At 39.4% G+C, this 19,966-nt stretch overlaps 1 protein-coding gene across 2 annotated transcripts in view; it reads right to left on the minus strand.

The window, feature by feature from the left end:
* The window catches only part of LOC111148522 (neurexin-3-beta), a 1,534,880-nt gene that overhangs the window by 589,201 nt on the left and 925,713 nt on the right, over nt 1-19,966 (minus strand). The gene's annotated exons all lie outside the window — the stretch shown is intronic.

Below are 19,966 nucleotides of genomic sequence, written 5' to 3' on the forward strand. Positions count from 1 at the left end.
AAACAACACTGATTTTAAAAAGGCCTTTCGGCAACTGCTGGTGCCTGGTTGGTGAATCACAGGTGGAGGCTGTCAGGGAGCCTCAGGGAAACAAATATTAGTGTTCCAGGGTGAACTAGGGAGAAGTTTCCAAGACCCTCACTTTAGAAGGTACCATGAGGTGGAGCTTCTTTGGGACCTGAGGCATGATTGGAAGGAGGCAGGCAGATTTTTCTAGAGACAAGGACGTTGCATGTGGAGAAGGAAAATGGTGATTTTCGATCTGGATGGGTACATTATTTTTCATTTTTTTTAATAATGTTCAAATAAATTCTTACTCTTAGTGCCCTATGTTTCACCTTTGTTATCTCTTCTCTTCATTTTCCTAATAGCCACTAAATGTTCGCCTTACCCTTCCCTTCTTCCTCCTTTATTTCCTTCTGTATAACCAGTGGTCTTAATTCCCTTCTATAAAAGCCTCAGCTTCAGTAGCGACCATATAAAGCCTCACACTATGTCCTCATTGTTATTATTTAGTACTCCTTTTTATATTTTGCACACATAGAACAAAATTAACTAGTTCATATTCCCAGGGTAAATCCCACACCTTTTCCCCGCTGTGTACTTGCCATACTATCCCCATTACTTCAAATGCCTCCCTTGTGTTTCTTATCTATGTGAATATATCCTTCAAAGGACAGATCACATAGAATTTCATCCACGAAGCCTTCTCGGATTACTTCAGATTTACAAATTCCTTGCCTTTGAAATTCCATGACATTTGAGGTGTATCTCACTAATCTGGTTTTTTTTTTTTTTATTCTAATCATTACATATAGGTACTGAAATACAAGGTCGTTGAGGGTAGTCTAAACCCTTAGTCATGGGTCAGAGAGTGAGCCTACCTCACAATGGCTCTTAGTGAATACTGGCTGAATGAATTCTAGTATATATTTTTATCCACTTTAGTATCTTGTACAGTGCATATAGGAGGTGCTCAAAAAATAATTATTGATGAACTAGATCAAATTAGGAAAGTCCCTGAAATGCTGAGAATACCTTTATATATAAAAAGAAACATGAGATGGCAAATTCTGGCTTTAGTTATAAATTACTTATCTTCATGTAAAACTAAATGATTACATGTGGCTTTTATTTCCTTTGTTATCTTGGTTTTACTAAATTTTACAATAACTGTATATGATATTGTAATCAGAATATAATAAATGCTACTTAAAAATTTTAAGCATATCCTAAACAATATTTTTGATCATTCCATAATATTCTTACTTTGTACATAGTCTTTTCTATTAAGTCCATAATAAGTGGTTGTTAAAAAAGTCCTGTTCTTTAAAACTTCCTTCTGAAAAAAATTAAAACTAAACCATATAAAAAACCCGAAAAAAAAAAAGAAAGAAACATGAGAAAGAAGAGGGGAGAGGAGGAGAAGAGGGAGGAAAGGGAGAGGGAAGGGGAAGAGAAAGCGGTAGGGGTGGGGATGAAGATCAGAAAAAAGAAGAAAAGAATTTCCAATTGGCATGTTAACATATTCTAATTTGCAAAAGCCTTACTTTTCAGGAAATGTGGGTCAAGGTCTTGATACAGCATGAGTAGCTGTTTCCAAAATCTACTTGCCCCTAATTTGTTTAGCTGCATTGTGAACAATTGTAGACTCGTGGCTTGGCATCTGGATATAGGGTATTGCTTGCTGAAGCAAATATCTCACAGTGATTTTGAGTAGGGACCCAAATACCACAGAGATATGCTAGTTACAACATGCTTTCTCTGGAGCTGCTTCTGAGGGATACTTGGAAAAAAAATCACTTCAATCTCCAATTATACATAAATATTAGAAACACAACATGAGTAAGCCTTTCACTCAATGATTAGAAACCACATCTGGAAACCACCTGCATCAGAAACCCTTGGGGTGACTGTTAAAAAATGCGGATTCCTGGCTATATTCCAGCCCTACTGATGAATTGCATTGCAGTGTCCTTATACGGAGGAAAATAGGATATATTACTAATATCTACTATTTATTTCATTTCATATATATAATCATAGTTCTTGGCCCTGAAAGATAAGAGGCTTTCAATTTCTTTTTTTTTTAAGATTTTATTTATTTAATTGTCAGAGAGAGAAAGAGAGAGAGAGAGAGAGAGAGAGAGCACAAGCAGCGGGAGCAGCAGGTAGAGCAGGTAGAGGGAGAAGCAGGCTCCCTGCCAAGCAAGGAGCCCAATGCAGACTCGATCCCAGGACCCTGAGATCATGACCAGAGCTGAAGGCAGCCGCTTAATTGACTGAGCCACCCAGGCATCCCCCTCCCTTTTTAAAAAACATTTTATCAATTTCTGATATCTATTAGAGATATCAACTTTTTTTCAAGTTCGCCTTCTTTCCTGGGCCACAGATCCAAACATGCAACTTGTACTCCTCAAGTCCTTCATATCCTAGTGGGAGAACATGTCAATGTGTAAATATGAACAAAGAGATGGAGAACTGTCAGATGTATAAATAAATAACTTAGTGATTGATGTATTTGGTATGTAACTAATCTAAGTATTTATACACTCAATCTGTCTACAACCCGGACTTGCTATATAACTCATGAGGCTGAGTAAATCAAAATGTGCAAATGCTCTTGTTTAACCCCGTATCATTCCCTCTCAGGTGGTGGAAAGTAAGAGTCATTTTAATTATACAATATGGATTAGGGAGTTTCCTTGTATGCCCAAATGTCACAGCAAGCCAAAGGGAGATAAAAGTTTCCTGACCCTTTTATCCAATTATTTTCCTCTTATTCCTGCCCTTTACTGTCCATCTGGTCTTGATTGGCTACTCAGAAGTAGGGTTTTTTCTCCTCCCTCTTACACAAATATAGGTATCCTATCTTTCATGTTGTATAAAAGATGCCTTGAAAAGTTGAGTATAATTTGAGCTCTCATAAATCAAATTCTGAAAAGAAGAAATGCTAAAATGGAAGACAGGGTAGAAGTGGAGACTAGTACAGTTTGAATTTTTTTACAATTTATTATCTTCTCAAAACTGAATATTTTTTTTTTAAAATACTTAAATACTATTTTAATGCAACTGAAAAACTGACCTGGAAAGGAACTCTGCATAAATTAAAATACAAGATAAGATACTGATGTAAATACACACTTCATCACTTCGATGGGTCCCCTCATCTTAGTTTATATGTGTGTGTGGGGGGGATAAATTTATGTAAAGCTTATATGTATAATATTTTCTAAGTATACTTTTTCCAAATTGTGCTCCCAGGAACTGGTTATTAGTAAGTATTATATCAATGAATGTTATGCAAGTGAATGGTCAAATGAATTCAAGAAACCTTGAATTAAACAAAGTTGAAAATGTGTATGTATAACAAAACTTGGCAGAACCTTTAATTTGCTAACATATACTATGAATATCTAAGGGCAGGAACAGAATTCAAAAGCTTTCCAATACAGATCTTCCTCAACTTTTGATAGGTTATGTTCCAATAAACCCATCATAAGTTTAAAAATCTAAAGTCAAAATGCATTTAAAACATCTAACCAACCAAACATCATAGCTTAGCCTTCCCTACCTCAAACATGGTCAGAACACTTACATTAGCTGGGCAGACTCATCTAGCACATCTAAACACCTAAAACCTGGTCTATAATAAAATGTTGAATGTTGAAAATTTCAAATTCAAAATTTCAATATTGAAAATATTGAATAGTAGCTCAATAATGTAATTTATTAACTACTGTACTGAAAGAGGAAAATGGAATGGACGTATGGGTACAGAATGACTGTACGTGTATAGGTTGTTTATCCTGGTAATCGCCTGGCTAACAGGGAGCTGTGGCTCACTGCCACTGCCCGGCACCACGAGTCACCACACTACTGACCGCTAGTCCAGGAAAAGATCAAAATTCAAAAACCAAAGTACAGTTTCTACTGAAGACATATCACTTTCACACCATTGTAATGTTGAAAAATCGTCAAGTTCAACTATTGTTGGATCCTTAAGTTACAACTATTGTAATTTGGGGATCATCTGTATATTGTAATCAAATACAGTTTCTACTGAAGACATATCACTTTCACACCATTGTAATGTTGAAAATCGTCATGTTCAACTACTGTTGGATCCTTAAGTTACAACTACTGTTAAGTTGGGGATCATCTGTATATTGTAACCACTGAATACCTTTCCTGTTTTTTTATTCTGAAGGACCACAGCATAAGACTGGTTTTTAAGAGAATGTATTTTAGGAAACAGCAGTCTAACAATATTTTTCTGTAAGTGAGACCACCAATATATCAATTGCCATAGTGTATCCAATGCTGGGCTGAAGATACAGCCCCAGTAAACAAGGGTTTTTGTTTGTTTGTTTCTCATCATAGCAAACATCCTTTGGGCGCCAAACCGAGAAGCTCCTATTCACTCCCCAAAGTCCCCTTTGTAACCAAAACAGCATTGCTCTAGAGAAATGTTCACAGATTCTACAAGTCTTTCCTCTCAAAATTATGTAGATCTTTCCTTCATGTCAGGCCTTTCATTAAGTAAAATAGCAACATGTTAAGAGAGTGTCATGGTTTGATTCAAAAGAATATTAAGGAAAAACAAAAACATGACACGAAACAAATAAAATCTAAACACAGAAAATATCTCCTGTTACTCCCTATTGATATTCAAGGATCCACATATAACTCGTCAGTAGACTTTATCTGGGAAATCCTGTCAAATTTAAATCTAATCATCTTTTATAAAGTTTCTGATTCTCTCTCTCTCTCTGTCTCTCCCTCTGCAGTGACACCAGAGTACGGCCTTAGATCATTCTGGCTTTGGAAAAAAATAAAATAAAAATTATCCCAAGGGTTTTCTAAGATAGAACATAACCAAGTCTCTCTAAAAGTGAACTGAACTGGAATCCACGATAGGCTCAGAGGACCGAATCCTGAATCAGACTAGGTTTATACATGTCAATGCCTACGTAGTAAGAAGAGGACAGTAGATGAAGAAGGAGCCCATTGGTGTATTTAGAAGAACCTCCCAGCTTTCTTGCCCTGGACCATGAGTCCTATCTTTTCATACCTAACACTTTGCACATTGTTGACTCTCACCACACATCTGTTGGAGGCGGATGACTACACAATGAGTTAGGGATGAGAAAAAAATTCCACCTAGAATAATGGTCTTAAGAGTCAAATCGCTAATGAGATTTCAAGGCAATAAAGATTGGTAGGCTGCTATAAAAATTTGGTGCTACACAGACTTACTGGTTGGTAAAATGGACTGACCTTCCCCCCACCCCCAGAGAAATTGAACAGAATTTATGTGACAGAATATTCATGAGGATTAATGGTCTCATTTTGGGAAGGTACTTTGAGATCCCTGGAGGAAACATGAAAAGATTCTAAGCAGTTTATCTTTAATGAACCACTATCACAGTTATCTAAATAGAACTCTGTTTCAAAAGTTAACAGTATTTATTTTGCACATATTAAATACTTATCCATGTATGACAACCATTATACACAGCACATGATGTCATTGGTTCAGTTTTACACTATGTACACAATGAAACCCTGTTAAGAAAGCTTGAGGAGAGCTCAAAGTGGGATACGGTACTGGGCTTGCGTATCTGCAGGATGCTAATGGGGAAAATTCCTTTCTGAGCATCACAGGTAATCAGTTTATTCCCTGGAGCATGAGATCTGATTACCTTTATCTGTACTTCACACACATGCAGTTTATTGGATCTGTCATCCTAACTGAAAGAAATTCTGATGTGGTACCCACAATTTCAAGAATTTCTCCAACTAGAAAGCAGGTGTCACTGAAAATGAGCAACCTGTAAGAGAACCGTAGCACAGATGCACTCTGAGTTAGTGTCGAGAGGTTCTACAGCCAAGAAAGAGTAAGTATTTTTTCCACAGCATTCAAAGGAGGCAGAAAAACATCTACGTGGGGCTTTGCAGTTGATGTGGATTTTCAAACTTTTTAAAAATAAAGTCCTCTTTTTGATACAATTTCAAGAGAGCAGATACCTAACTATCAAGTCACTCATCCAACATTTGGTGTTTTTGTTGTTGTTGTTGTTTGTTTTTTAAAGATTTCATTTATTTATCTGACAGAGAGAGACACAGTGAGAGAGGGAACAAAAGCAGAGGGAGTGGGAGAACGAGAAGCATGCTTTCTGCGGAGCAGGGAGCCCTATGTGGGGCTCCATCCCAGCACCCTGAGATCATTACCAGAGCTGAAGGCAGACACTTAATGGCTGAGCCACCCAGGTACCCCAACATTTGTTGTTTTAATGATGATCTTAACATATTTTTTTTTTTAAGAAAGATCAGATGAAAGAGGTAAAGATGGACAGAGAGGATGAAAATGAGTGGCAAGTGGTAGTGATTTCAGATTCTATAGGATACAAAGCTGAGCCATTCACCAGTCAGAGCTATAGTCAAATGAATACCCGCTTTATTGCCAGGTTCTCCCGCCATGTGACCTGAGCCAAGCTACTCAAGCTTTTCCAGCCTCAGTCTTCACCTCACAGAATATAAAATACTTTTAATGGTTCTTCCCTTTCCAATTACTTCCCTAGGGGTCCATGTTCTCTGAGACCAATAAAGAAGTAGTTAATTAATTTTGTTAATGCTAAATAACTGTTATTTCCTTCTTCACACAACTACTGAAATCTCAAGTTCCCTCTCCTACCACGCCTCAAGGTCTACCCTCCCATAAGGAGTTCAGCATTTTCTTTCCAATGGAATGGCCATCTTACTTACCCTGATTAGAGCACTACCATTTCATACACCAAAAGCCTACTGACTTTTGCTTTCAATGTGCCCTACCTGTTCAAACAAAGGCTTGCTTCTGCAACCAGCCAAACTCTTGTTAGTATGTGACAAAATTGAGAAGATATTCTTCTCTTTGGGAAATTTAACTGAGAAGTCAGAACACACTGTTTAATCATTGAATGTCTCTGACTCTTACCTCTTAGATCTGAGCTGCATGGTAGCCTTAGTCCTGAGTATGAGGGAAGCATAACAAGAGAAATAAATTAGGGGCACCTGGGTGGCTCAGTGGGTTAAGCCTCTGCCTTCGGCTCAGGTCATGATCTCAGGGTCCTGGGATTGAACCCAACATCGTCGGGCTCTCTGTTCAGCAGGGAGCCTGCTTCCCCTCTCTCTCTGCCTGCCTTTCTGCCTACTTGTGATCTCTCTCTCTGTCAAATAAATAAATAAAATATTAAAAAAAAAAAAAAAACCAATGCTATCTCAATGTTTTACATTTTGGAAACTAATTGTATAAAGGGGGTAAGTGACAACTGGTCTATTCCTATCCCTAAAGTCATTTTAAAGAGTTCTCTTTAGCCTCAGGGTAAACTTTTACCTAGTTCCCAGTTTTTTCCAATGAAATAATGATGGGGAAAGTAAAGTCACAGAAAGTCAAGAAAGCCTGATGGCATGATCCGGAAATCAAGCTGTGTGCTCTGGGTTTGGAACACTGTACTTTGAAACAAGCACTGCTTGACTGACTGAGGAATTAGAATCAAAAGATATTTAAGAATATTTAAAAATACCAAATAAGATGGCTTGAATAAATGTAACTTACCATACAACAGCTCTTGATAGTGTATAAAGCACCCTTAAAATTGCTTGTAGGGTAAAGAAGGGATAAAAGGCAGGGAAATTATTGCTCTCCCCAGTTTACAGAGGAGTAAAATGAGGCTCAAAGATCCTGAACAACAGCTGAAGGCCACATTATTCTGAGAACCCAATCTTCTGATTCAGAGGTGAGAGTCTTCTCCAGGATTCAGTGTCTTGCATCTTTCAGGAAGAAAGTGGGCAGCAGAGGAGAGAATCACAAAGATGTTCACTCCACAACTTTAAATCAGTTAGGGCAATAATTTACCAAAAAGGAAATTACCTCTCACAGATCACCAAGGCCAGGGAACTTTCAATGGACCAGGTTTTGGGGCTGCAGCAGCTCCCCCAGAGGTTGTGAGATATCAAGCACACCAGAGAGCAATAACCAAGGTAGGTCGTTCCACACTGTGGCCCTGGCTTTGTGTAGCTAATCCACATGGGCAGAAGGCAAATTCATGTCTCCCTTAACACCTACAGGAACGTAACGACCACTGCTTCAAACTCCCTCACCGATGTTTAGTCAACGGCACTGACATACTGAGCCAGAATCCTCGGCCGGACAACCCAGTGGCTTTGAAGAGACAAGCAGGGTCCACTGGGTTGCTGAGCCTCCAATGAAAGCAGGCATGTGTCTGTGGCTTGTTTTTGAGAGGCAGCAAGGCCCACACCAAATGTCCCTCTTACACCAGGCTCCTTTCTTCAGAATCGTGACCCAAGATATCTGCCCTAAATTCCCTTTGGGAGGAAAAAAGAAAAAAAAAAAAGAAAAAAATTCTAGTCTATTGTGTGGTTTTCCCCAGAGCCTTTTTTTTTTTTTTTTTTCCTTTTCCAGATGCCAGTTTAAAATGCTCAGGCTCAAGTCCAGATACAAAGTGCAGCAGACTGCTTCATCTAGTTCCTCTGAGCCTCATTACGGCTCACCTCTGGGTATGTAATCAGCCTTTTATTCACCTAACAGGATCATTCTCTAATAAGGTGCTCATTTAAAGGGTTTTTCCCACAGGGTCCACCTCTCTGAGAGCTCCTGGGAGTGCTGGTAGGAAGACTGTGCATGCTAAATACTCACTCATTGCAAACAAGATCCCCTCTCTGCCCAGGTGCTTAGCTATTCTGAAGGCCCCAGTGGCTGCCCTGGATCTTGTCGCCGGCAGTACAAAGGAGGGAAAAGACAGAGACACACTAGACAGGCAGCTGGCAAATGATTTCCAAGAAGGCTGCTGCCCACGGGGAGAGCAGTCCCTACTTCCGAGGTAATCCATCTTCCTGACACATCCCCTTCCCAGGAGTTAGTTTTCTCCAACATACTTTCTGGTCCTGACAGCAGGATGATCTGTCCTTACTCCTCCCTCCTCCTGACAAGCTTAGAGAGTCACACCTAGCCTGCCTTCAGCACCTCTCTTCTCTCCTGACACTGCTATTTATCCACCACCCAATTTATTGATAATTATCACAGACCTCAAGGTGTGTGGTGATTGGATAACAGCATCTGGCCACAGTTGGCCATTTGATTTAAAATGAGGTTGAAGAGAAACAAATGGGAAATGACTAAGCTGAGCTCCAAACAGAATGGACAATGAACTATTTTAAAGGCACAGAAACCTTACAAAATATGTCTCATGGAGACCAGAGAATATACTATCTTAGGTGACCTCTTACGGAAAAAAAAAAAGAGAAATATTCTATATTTACAATGTTTATTCAAGCAGCGATCATGTCAATGGGGCAAAAGGAAAAAATGAACAAACAAACAAACATAGATACCATGCTGGCCATTAGAGTAACCTGGTTCCTAGTCCTGGCCAGCCTGCTAAATATTTGAGATTTGAAATCTCTTTTTTAGCCTCTCGGGGGTTCTGTTTGCTAATCTCTAAGAAGGGGTTCGTAACCGATGATCTCCTTGCTCCAAGCAAGGGCTCCCACTCCAGCCGGGATCTCATCTCCCAAGTGAGGTGCCTGCAGAGTATGATCGACAGGCCATGATGGCTCCCCTCTAAACAAATTCAAAGGGGGAACTTTAGCAAATGTGTAATCCAGAAAGAAATACAGTCTATTTACATTTCCAAATGTCTACCTACTTTTTCATAGGGAGAGCTTTCAAAGCTTCCTAGGCTCAAAACCTAATTGTAAATCTCCTCTCTTTGGAGACCTGAGGCAGGCACCAGGTGCAAATCAGTCAGCTATAGCTAATGTATTTTGCTAATGAGCCCAAGGCACAAATACACCCTCTCTCTCCATATATACGTAGAAAGGACTCAAGCTATGCTGGATGTCTCTTTATTTTCATTCTCTCTGCCTACCAACTGCCTCTTCCAAGACTTCTTTCAAGGGGCACAATTCAGTGTCCTCTGACGTGAGGTGAGAAGCTATTTCTGGCGAGGCAGTTAGGCATTAAACATTTGTCTTAGTCAAGTTTCTGACTGACACTGGAACGTCAAATATTTTGTTGCTTAGTCATATCTAAATTTAATGCAATTTTTTTATATTTAACTAAGTTCCTCAAAGTGATTATTAATAAATTCTTTTTTTTTAGATTTTAAACGACCAATTAATTCATATTCTAAAAAAAGTCTTCCAAATGTTCATTTCTCCCTCCCCACGTCCAAGAACTCAAGTGCAGGGAGGTTTATCAGTGAGACTTGAACAACGAGCCCCTAAAGGGATACACCATTGCGTTAACACTTCAGGGAAGGCATTTGCTATCTCTTGAGAGCAATCTAAGGTCTAGGAGATCATTACTATCAGCCTCTTTGAGGAGATTCTCATCTAACAGGCAAACTAATTTGAAAAATGAAACATCAGGGCAGGCAAAGGAATTCAAATCCATAGATCCTCCTGAAGTATGTTTTTCTTCTTCTTTTAATGTGAGTATCCTATTTGCTTTGACCTACTTAAATCATTATTTGAAAAATGGCCTTTCTGCTGCTTTGGGGGAAGATGTCACTGGCATGTGCTTAACTGTCACACTGGAGGTCAGGGCTGGTCTCACCATTTGGGATATTAAGTGAACAGACTCCCAAAAGCGGGGGGGGGGGGGGACAAAACAAAAACACAAAACCATATGGGCACCAGAAAGCCAGAAAGTGGACATAACAAAACATACATTGTCTTTAGTGGTCAAAATTGGATGGCCATAATTCTACTAATGGAAAGTCTATTCATTTGGGTTAAAAGGAAGCCCCTTGACATACAGCAAATGCATACAGAACTACTGCAATTAATTCCTGGATGGCATTTTCTTTCTTTTTTTTTCTTTTTAAGATTTTATTTATTTGACAGAGAGAGAGAGAGAGAGAGAGGGAAAAGGGGAACAGAAGCAAGGGGATGTGGGAGAGGGAGAAGCAGGCTTCCTGCTGAGCAGGGAGCCAGATCCCAAGACCCCAGGGTCATGACCTGAGCCAAAGGCAGAGGCTGAATGACTGAGCCACCCAGGCGTCCCTGGATGGCAATTTCTTAATCAGACCCTTTCTAAGTAGACTTACTCAAAAGCTGAGTCATGGTCAAATAAGACTCAGGATATGGAACGCAGACAATAGAAAAGGTAAAAATGTATAGATGCCAACATAAGGAGATAAAAATAGAAGTAGGCAAGGGTTTACCGTTAAGATTCCCAGGAAGAGAAGACTTAGGTAAAACAAGTGTGTACCAAGGCGATTCCCTCAACAGGGACCTTAAGTATTTGAATCACTGGTGTATTTCCAGTGCCTAGAACAATGCCTAGTACATAACAGGTGTTCAATAATCATTACATGAATAAATTCTCTTCAAATAAGTTTTTCAAATATATTTTTGAATTATTTAATTTTGTATGGATGGGAGAAGAGAACGGATGCCAAAATATGACTAAACCTGCATTGGAAAACTGGAAGTGAGTATGTGTCTTCACTTGATGGATAAGTCACTAAAGGATTTTGAAATCAAAATGGGAGCTATTGTTTATCTGTAATGTGCATCTTAGAATGTTTAAAAGAGGCAGGAAACTAGAAGACGATATATAAATGATATAACAAATTGATGTTTTGAAATAATTCAAGTAGTAATCGGATGGAGTTAAGCAAAGAAAATTTAAGGTAAAAACGTAAGTTACCCTTTACTGGGATACATTGAGTTTAGAGGTCCTCAGAATAGAAACAAGAGGAATTTGTACTTAATGTGCTCAAAGGTAAGGCCAAAAGGGATCTCTGAGCACAGGATACCAACAATTCTATGTATTCCCTCCATGGACTACGTAGAAAGTAATTTCTTCCCTGATAAGAAGCCAGTCCTATCAAAGATAGTTCTGAAGTTTTAAAGGTCAAATATCCTCCATTTAGTAGATTTAATTTTTAATTCCCAAGTCAGCAAGTTGATAAAAAGATAGATTTTTAGGGGCGCCTGAGTGGCTCAGTGGTTTAAGCCTCTGCCTTTGGCTCAGGTCATGATCTCAAAATGCTGGGATTGAGCCCTGCATTGGCGTTGGGCTCTCTGCTCAGCAGGGAGCCTGCTTCTCCCTCCCCCTCTGCCTGCCTCTCTGCCTACTTGTGAATTCTCTCTCTGTCAAATAAATAAAATAAAATCTTAAAAAAAAAGATAGACTTTTAAAAGCATCATGCTTATAATTAATGTTTGCTAGGTTTCGCTAAAGCTCTGTTTCCCCCTCACTGTTTAGCTCCTCCTTCTGCTCAGTCCCATTGGGAAGTTATGATACTCAGCAGCAGATAATCTGTGGTAGGCAAAATAACAGTGCCCCAAAGATGTCTGTGTCCTAATCATCAGAACCTGTGAACATGTTAGGTGACATAGCAAAAGGGAATTAAAGTTGCAGATGGAATTGAGGTTGCTGATTAGCTGACCCAGAGAAAGGGAGATTATCCTGGATTATCAGGTAGGCTTGATCTAATCACACAAGTCTTTAAAATTAGAAAAGAAGGTATGGGCACCTGGGTGGCCCAGTGGATTGAGCCTCTGACTCTTGGTGTCAAGTGTCAGCTCAGGTCATGATCTCAGGGTTGTGAGATGGAGGCCCGCGCCAGGCTCTGGGCTCCGTGTGGAGTCTGTTTAAGATTTTTTTTCTCCCTTTGCCCCTCTCTTCACATGCTTTCTCTCTCTCTCCCTCTCTCTCTCAAATAATAAATAAATAAGTCATTTAAAAGATTGGATAAGGAGGCTAAAGAATGGGTCAGAAAGATTTGATGGGAAAAAGACTTGATGAGCTGTTGCTGACTTTGAAGATGGCAGAAAGGGGCCATGAGCCAATGAATGCAGTAGTTTCTAGAAGCTGGCAATGGCCTTCACTTTATAGGTAGACAAAAAAAAAAAAAAAAAAGAACAAAACAAAACAAAAAACCAGGGAATTCAATCCTACAACCACCAAAAAAAAACCAATCCTGCCAACATCCCAAATGAGCAGGAAATTGATTTTCCCCTAAAGCCTCCGGAAAGGAATGTAGTATGTTGATACCTTGATTTCAGTCCAGTGCAACCCATACTGGACTCCTCACCCAAAGAAATGTAATCTAATAGATTTGTGTTGTTTTAAGGTATGCAGATTGTGGTGACTTGTTACATCAGCAACAGAAAACTAGAACACAACCTAGGATTCTACCGAGAAAAAGAGAGTAGCAAGAAAAGCCTGGAATACAACTGTGTTAATTGTACAAGAGATTATCTATCAGCCAGGAAGGAAGCTGTGTGATCAGGGACAGTGACTCCCTTTTTCAATGTACAGCAAGATACTCAGGCTTCTGGTTATAACTTACCTCATGTTTAGGGGTTTATTCAAGCCAAAACCTGTCCAACCCATTTCAGTCCATTAAAGTGACTTGGGTAGTAAGCACATAAAAATTGGCAGCAACACTGACATCTGGAACAGGTTATTGCCAAGAACTCTTTTGATGACTATCCCTCAGTCTCCCTGGCTCTTGGATCCCTGCTTCTACCTGGGTTCCAAGATACCTGCCTCTACTCTATTTCAGTGGCCTCTGCGGAAGTCCCTCAGGGGCAACCTGGGCACAGCAGCCTCCTTGACTCCTCAATTAGTCTCCTAGGAATGCCACAACAAAGTGCCACAAACCGGTGGTTCAAAACAATAGAAATAAAATGCCCTCCGGTTCTGGAGGCTAGCATTCTGAAATCAAGGTGTTAGCAGGGCTGTGCTCTCCTCCAGCTTCTCACGGTTGCCAGAAATCCTGGATTTCATTGGCTTGTCCCTGCCTCTCTCAAACCTCTGCCTTCATCATCACATGGGCGACTTCCCTCTCTGTGTGTCTGTGTTTTCATACCATGTTCTCCTCTCTGGGAGTGTCTGTCTCTGTGTCTCTTTTCCTCTTATTCCAAGGACACCGATTATACTGGCTTAGGACTTCCCCCTACTCTAATATGACCTCATCTGAACTAATTACATCTGTAATGATGCCATTTCCAGAGAAGACCACATTCTGAAGTTCTAGAAAATACACGGATTTTGAGGCGTACTGTTCAAGCCAGTGTAAATCCTAACTCTGAACAGGTCCTAGATTTTTGGCATCTCCTTAAGCTCAGGTGAGTGATTTCCTCTATCCACTCTCAACTTGAACACAATACTACCCTGCCCGCCAAATAGTAAGAATGTGTTAAATATCATGTGTGAGAAACTGAGTTAAACCCACATTTATTTTCTTGCATTATCGTTCATTATTATCTTACAAATGATTTTATAGATCCCCAAGAAATCCACACTGATTATCTCATCTGTGCCTTATATTGACAAAGGCAGTGCAAATCTCATTATTTCTGTTTGTACAGTTAGTTAAGAACTACATCAGACTAAAGATGAGACTTCCTGACCTCTAGTTCCAATTCCTGGGTCTCCTTTTTACAATTGTAATAGAAAAAACATCACCCCTGTGTCCACCACTGTTTGAAAAAGAGTGTTCCTAAGAGTTGGAAAGGGCACAGTGATAATCTATAGACTCTCTGATCACTGCCACGTGGTATCTTCATGTCCTCTCTAAGTTGTCCTATTGCGGATTGAATCCTTTCTTCTTTGTTCCCCCTCAAGAATAAAATAAAGTAGAAATTCAGTACCAATATATATTAAGAACACTCCCCTGCTCTGTCACACACAGAAAGTATCTAAACATCATCAAATCAAAGGACGTAATTTATGACTAAAAACACAGTTTTTAAAAACAAACAAAAGAAATCAGATGAAAAGTTCAAATGGATATGTTTGGCATGGCTCTGAGAGAAAAACCCTTTGTGTCCTAAAATAGTGTCTTATTTTATTATCATCATGCATAATGTGTGACTGGCGAGAACAAAGTACTAAACAATGTGTGAACCATGGGTTTTATATTTCAAAGGGGCAGTAAGCTCTTTATTCATCTCCATGATCTCAGCTACTGTGAGTAGATGTGCATCACCATTACTTCACATGCATTTGGGTAAACACTGTTCTTTTTGTTTGTTTGTTTTTAATAAAAAATGTGATTCAGGAACATGGCATTCCCATTAAAAGATCTAATTGCCCATAGAGATCCATCACTGCATCCCTATTAAATAATCAATTTTTTTTTCCTAAAGGGAAGACAATGGCAATTTCTAAAGGAAACACAAGAGTAAAAGGCACAGGATAAAAGAGTATTAAGACCAAAAAGAAAAAGAAAAAGAAAAGAAACAACTTAGAAATGTCCAGCAAGATCCTTACTTCAACAATCTAACCTAGATCATGGAAACATTCATGTGGAGGGAAGAACAAATCCATAACTGTACAAACAAAGGAAGATTCAGCAGAGTAATGAATGATGTCCCTAGATGCACATTAGAGTGAGAGTAAACTTTTTACATATTTGGTTTCTGCCTTTCCTTCTCTTTAGGTAGAGAATTGGGTTGCAAGTCTCCTGACCTTAACTTTTGGTGGCTTCACTAAGGTTCCCTTCATTTTATTTCACTAGAATTATTGTGAAAGAGAAAAATCAATACAGGTCCAATTTCTATCTCAGAAAAAAAGAGGCAAATAAAAGATAATGTGCTCTAGGGGCGCCTGGGTGGCTCAGTGGGTCAAAGCCTCTGCCTTCAGCTCAGGTCATGATCCCAGGGTTCTGGGATCAAGCCCCACATCGGGCTCTCCGCTCAGCAGGGAGCCTGCTTCCTCCTCTCTCTCTGCCTGCCTCTCTGCCTATTTGTGATTTCTGTCAAATAAATACATAAAACCTTTAAAAACAAACAAAAAAAGATAATGTGCTCTAAAATAAGATTACTAAGCTTTGTTTATTTCTCTAATTGTAGAATTCAGAATATGATGGAGCTTTCACAAGAATGAGAAGAGAAGCCAAAGATTACGGAGAGAAAATTTTTGCAAAGGGCATATTGGATAAAGGACTGTTGTCCCAAAATACGAAGGCCTCTCAAAACTCAATAATTAAGAAAACAAACAACTCAATGGAAAAAGAGACAGAGTATATGAACAGACATCTCACCAAAGAGAATATGCAAATGAAATATAAGCATATGAAATGTTCAATGTTCCATGTTATTAGGGAATTGCAAATTAAAACAATGAGATACCACTACACACCTGTTAGAATGGCCCAAATCCAGAGCACTGGCAACAAAATCAAATGCTGGTGAGAATGTGGAGCAACAGGAGTTCACATCCATTGCCAGTGAGAATGAAAAATGGCATAGCCCCACTGGAAGACAGTTTGGCAATTTCTTACAAAACCACACCAATTGTCACCATACAACCCAAGAATTACACTCCTGGATATTTACCCAAGGGAGCTGAAGACTTATGTCCACACAAAAACTTGCACATGGGTATTTATAGCAACTTTGTTCATCATGTCAAAACATGGCTGTAACCAAGATGCCCTTCAGTAGGTGAATGGATGAATAAACGGGTTCACCCAAACAACACAGTTAGTCAGCACTCAAAAGAAATGAGCTATCATTTCATGAGAAGACTGGGAGGAAATTTATATGTATATAGCCTAAGTGAAAGAAGCCAATATGAAAAGGCTACGTACTGTATGATGCCAACTATATGACATTCTGGAAGAGGCAAAACAATGAAGACAGTGAAAAGATCCATGGTTGCCACAGGAAGGGATGGGAGGATAAAGAGAGGAAACATTGAGGATGGGGGGGTGTGTGTGAAACTACTCTGTATGATCCTATAATGGTGGATTCACGACATTCTACATTTGTCAAAGTCGATAGAATGCACAACACCAAGGATGAACCCTAATGTAGATCATGGACTTTGGGTGATAATGATGTATCAGCAGAGGTCCATCAGTTGTAAGAAATGCACCACTCTGGTGAGGGATAGTGACTACAGAGGAGGTTGTTATGTCTGTGAGAACAGGGAGTATATGAAAAAGATCTGTCTTTTCTGCTCAGTTTTGCTGTAAGCTAAAGGTTCTTTAAAAAATAAAGTTGGGGCGCCTGCGTGGCTCAGTTGTTAAGCGTCTACCTTTGGCTGAGGTCATGATTCCAGGGTTCTGGGATGGAGCCCTGCATCAGGCTCCCTGCTCGGCAGGAAGCCTGTTTCTCCCTCTCCCACTCCCTCTGCTTGTGTTCTCTCTCTCGCTGTGTCTCTCTCTGTCAAATAAATAAAATCTTAAAAAAAAAAAAAGTCTATTGAAGGGGGGGGTGGGACGTGATGGACAAAATATCATCTCTACCTAGGAAGTCATTCCTTAAAGTCCTCCATATGCTAAAGGATGATTTCATGATGCGGGCAACAACTTTTAAACTGGAAAGCATATCTTAATCTCAGTTTACAGGTGTGAACCTAAGAAATAAAGATGACAAATTGTCTTCCAATTAAAAAATGAAAGGTAGAGATATTTAGGTTGAGAACTGTCATGTCACCTACGTTTCAATGCAGATCCATTTTCTTTTTTTTTAATTTATTTTTATTTTTTTATTATTTTTTTAAACTATTTTATTTTTATTTATTTATTTGAGAGAGAGAGACAGTGAGAGAGAGCATGAGCGAGGAGAAGGTCAGAGGGAGAAACAGACTCCCCATGGAACTGGGAGCCCGATGTGGGATTCGATCCCAGGACTCCAGGATGACCTGAGCTGAAGGTAGTCGCTTAACCAACTGAGCCACCCAGGCGCCCTGAAGATCCATTTTCTTAATCATAAGCTAGTCCTCGTTCCTATGACCTATAAAATAGCTTCCTACAAGTATCCTGATATGGCAAGACAGTGAGCATTTGCAGTGGTCTTCCAACTTAATTAATGCTGCTTAAATTTAATTTCCTGAAAGACAAGTATTATCCTGCTTGTGCATACTTGCCCCCCTTTCTGAAGGGAAAAAAAATTCAGTCCGTATAGGATCATGAAACTAATTTGAGTTAGAGCGGTTGACTAATATAACATGACCATAAAACCACATGATCAAATTGCAAAAGAGGCAATTCTGGGTGGCTCAGTGGGTTAAAGCTTCTGCCTTTGGCTCAGGTCATGATCTCAGGGTCCTGGGATCGAGTCCTGCATAGGGCTCTCTGCTCTGTGGGGAGCCTGCTTCCTTCTCTCTCTCTGCCTGCTTCTCTGCCTACTTGTGATCTCTCTCTCTGTCAAATAAACAAATAAAATCTTTTTTTAAAAAAATGATCAAATTCTGTTGGATTTTTATTAAAATATAATTATTTGACCATCAAATGTGGAAACTGAAATAAACAACCATCAAAAACTTGGGCTTTTTGCCTTTACCTTTGGTAGACACAAACCACTAAATTAAGGAGCCTCCCTCTACAGAGATCTTAAGCTAACCAGGCCCTCTTGGTATCATAGTGCATTTCAGAAGGAAAGCCTTTAACAACAACAAATACAATCTGGAAAAGCTTCTCTGCCTTTCTTATTAAACCTTCCCACAAAAGCAACAGTAATGACAGAATAAGAATCTTGCCTCTAGATTTTACTAATACTAATATTAACAAGGATAACCATAGCTACAGCGTACCTACGATGTAAAAATTACATTATATATTTACTTTATTATTATATTACTATATTTACTTATATTTACATTTATGTGATTTTTTTAATAGAGTACTATTTTAGAACAGTTTTAAGTTCACAGCAATATTGAACATCCTTTTTTTCCCCATTTTTAGCAGAACCACCCTAAATGATACCATATCTCACTGAGACAATTACCACAGCCTCCTGAGCTTCCCATTTCCTTCTTGCCTCTCCATAAATAAAATTAGATAATTTATCCGCTTGCTTAAAATTCTAGAATGCTCACCATTGGACTCACAGGAAATGTGAACTCGTTTCCCTGGCTTACCTGTCCAGGCCCCTGCCTACCATATAGCCCTCTCTCTTTGCTCTCCCCACTGCTACTTGCTTCTGGGCTCATTGTCTTTTTCTGGTTCCCAAACAAGTCAACCTTATTTTTGCCATCAGGCTTTTTCATTAACAATTCCTTTGACCCAGATGTGCTTTTCTGGTGCTCATAGAACTGCCCTTTTTCATTTGGGTCTTGAGCTTTTCCTATTTACACAACCTAAAGGATCTCTCAATCATTCTTTTCTGCTTTACCCTGTCTTATCCCAGCTTCTATCAGAAACTGAAATTCTCTTCTTTTTAACTTACTTATTGCCTCTCTCCATCAAGAGAATACAAAGTACGGTTGTCTCAACACTAAATATTCGGGGTGCAGAACATGATTTGAGGATAGTCATGTGCTCAGTAAGGGTTTGCTGAATTAAAGAAGAAGTGATTTTAATTCCTACAGCCATTTTGAGACACAAGTATTTTATTCTCTCCCAACGTGTGGACATGCAATGAGATGGGAAGATTGTTGAAGGTCACTCCACATAGGACAGTGGCAGAGCCAGGATTCAAACCCAGATCTGCCCGACTCCATGGTGGATCTGCGGAGCAGACTGACAAAGCCATCAGTAAATTGCATGTGTGGGAATGGCTTCGGTTCCAGGTTATAGACTATCCCAATATCTAGTTGAAAAAAAGGGGGAAACTTAGAATTCCAAATAAAAATACGTTAACTATAGAGTGGATATTTCAGGGTTCAATGATAACATCAAGCAAAGAAGTTCTTTTTGCTTTACATGTTGGCACGTGGGCTTTGTTCACAGGTTGGCTATGAATCCCACAGTATCTGCTGCAGAATAATGTGTAGAAGGGTGAAGAGGCAATGAAGTGTCTGCTTAGAGGAGTATTTTTTGGTAAGAATTCACTAAGGCCACTAAGCATTACAATTAAAGATTTTTCTTCTATGCGTTCTTCAGAAAGTTTAGAACAATGGTTCTCGGGATGAGCTACACATTAGAATCACTGAGGGAACTTCTGAATTTTGACCCCTGAGGTTCATACCTCACACCAACTAAATCAATGT

This window comes from Enhydra lutris, unplaced genomic scaffold, assembly GCF_002288905.1.
Source record: "Enhydra lutris kenyoni isolate GAN:26980312 unplaced genomic scaffold, ASM228890v2 scaffoldscaffold20, whole genome shotgun sequence".
NCBI lineage: Eukaryota > Metazoa > Chordata > Mammalia > Carnivora > Mustelidae > Enhydra > Enhydra lutris.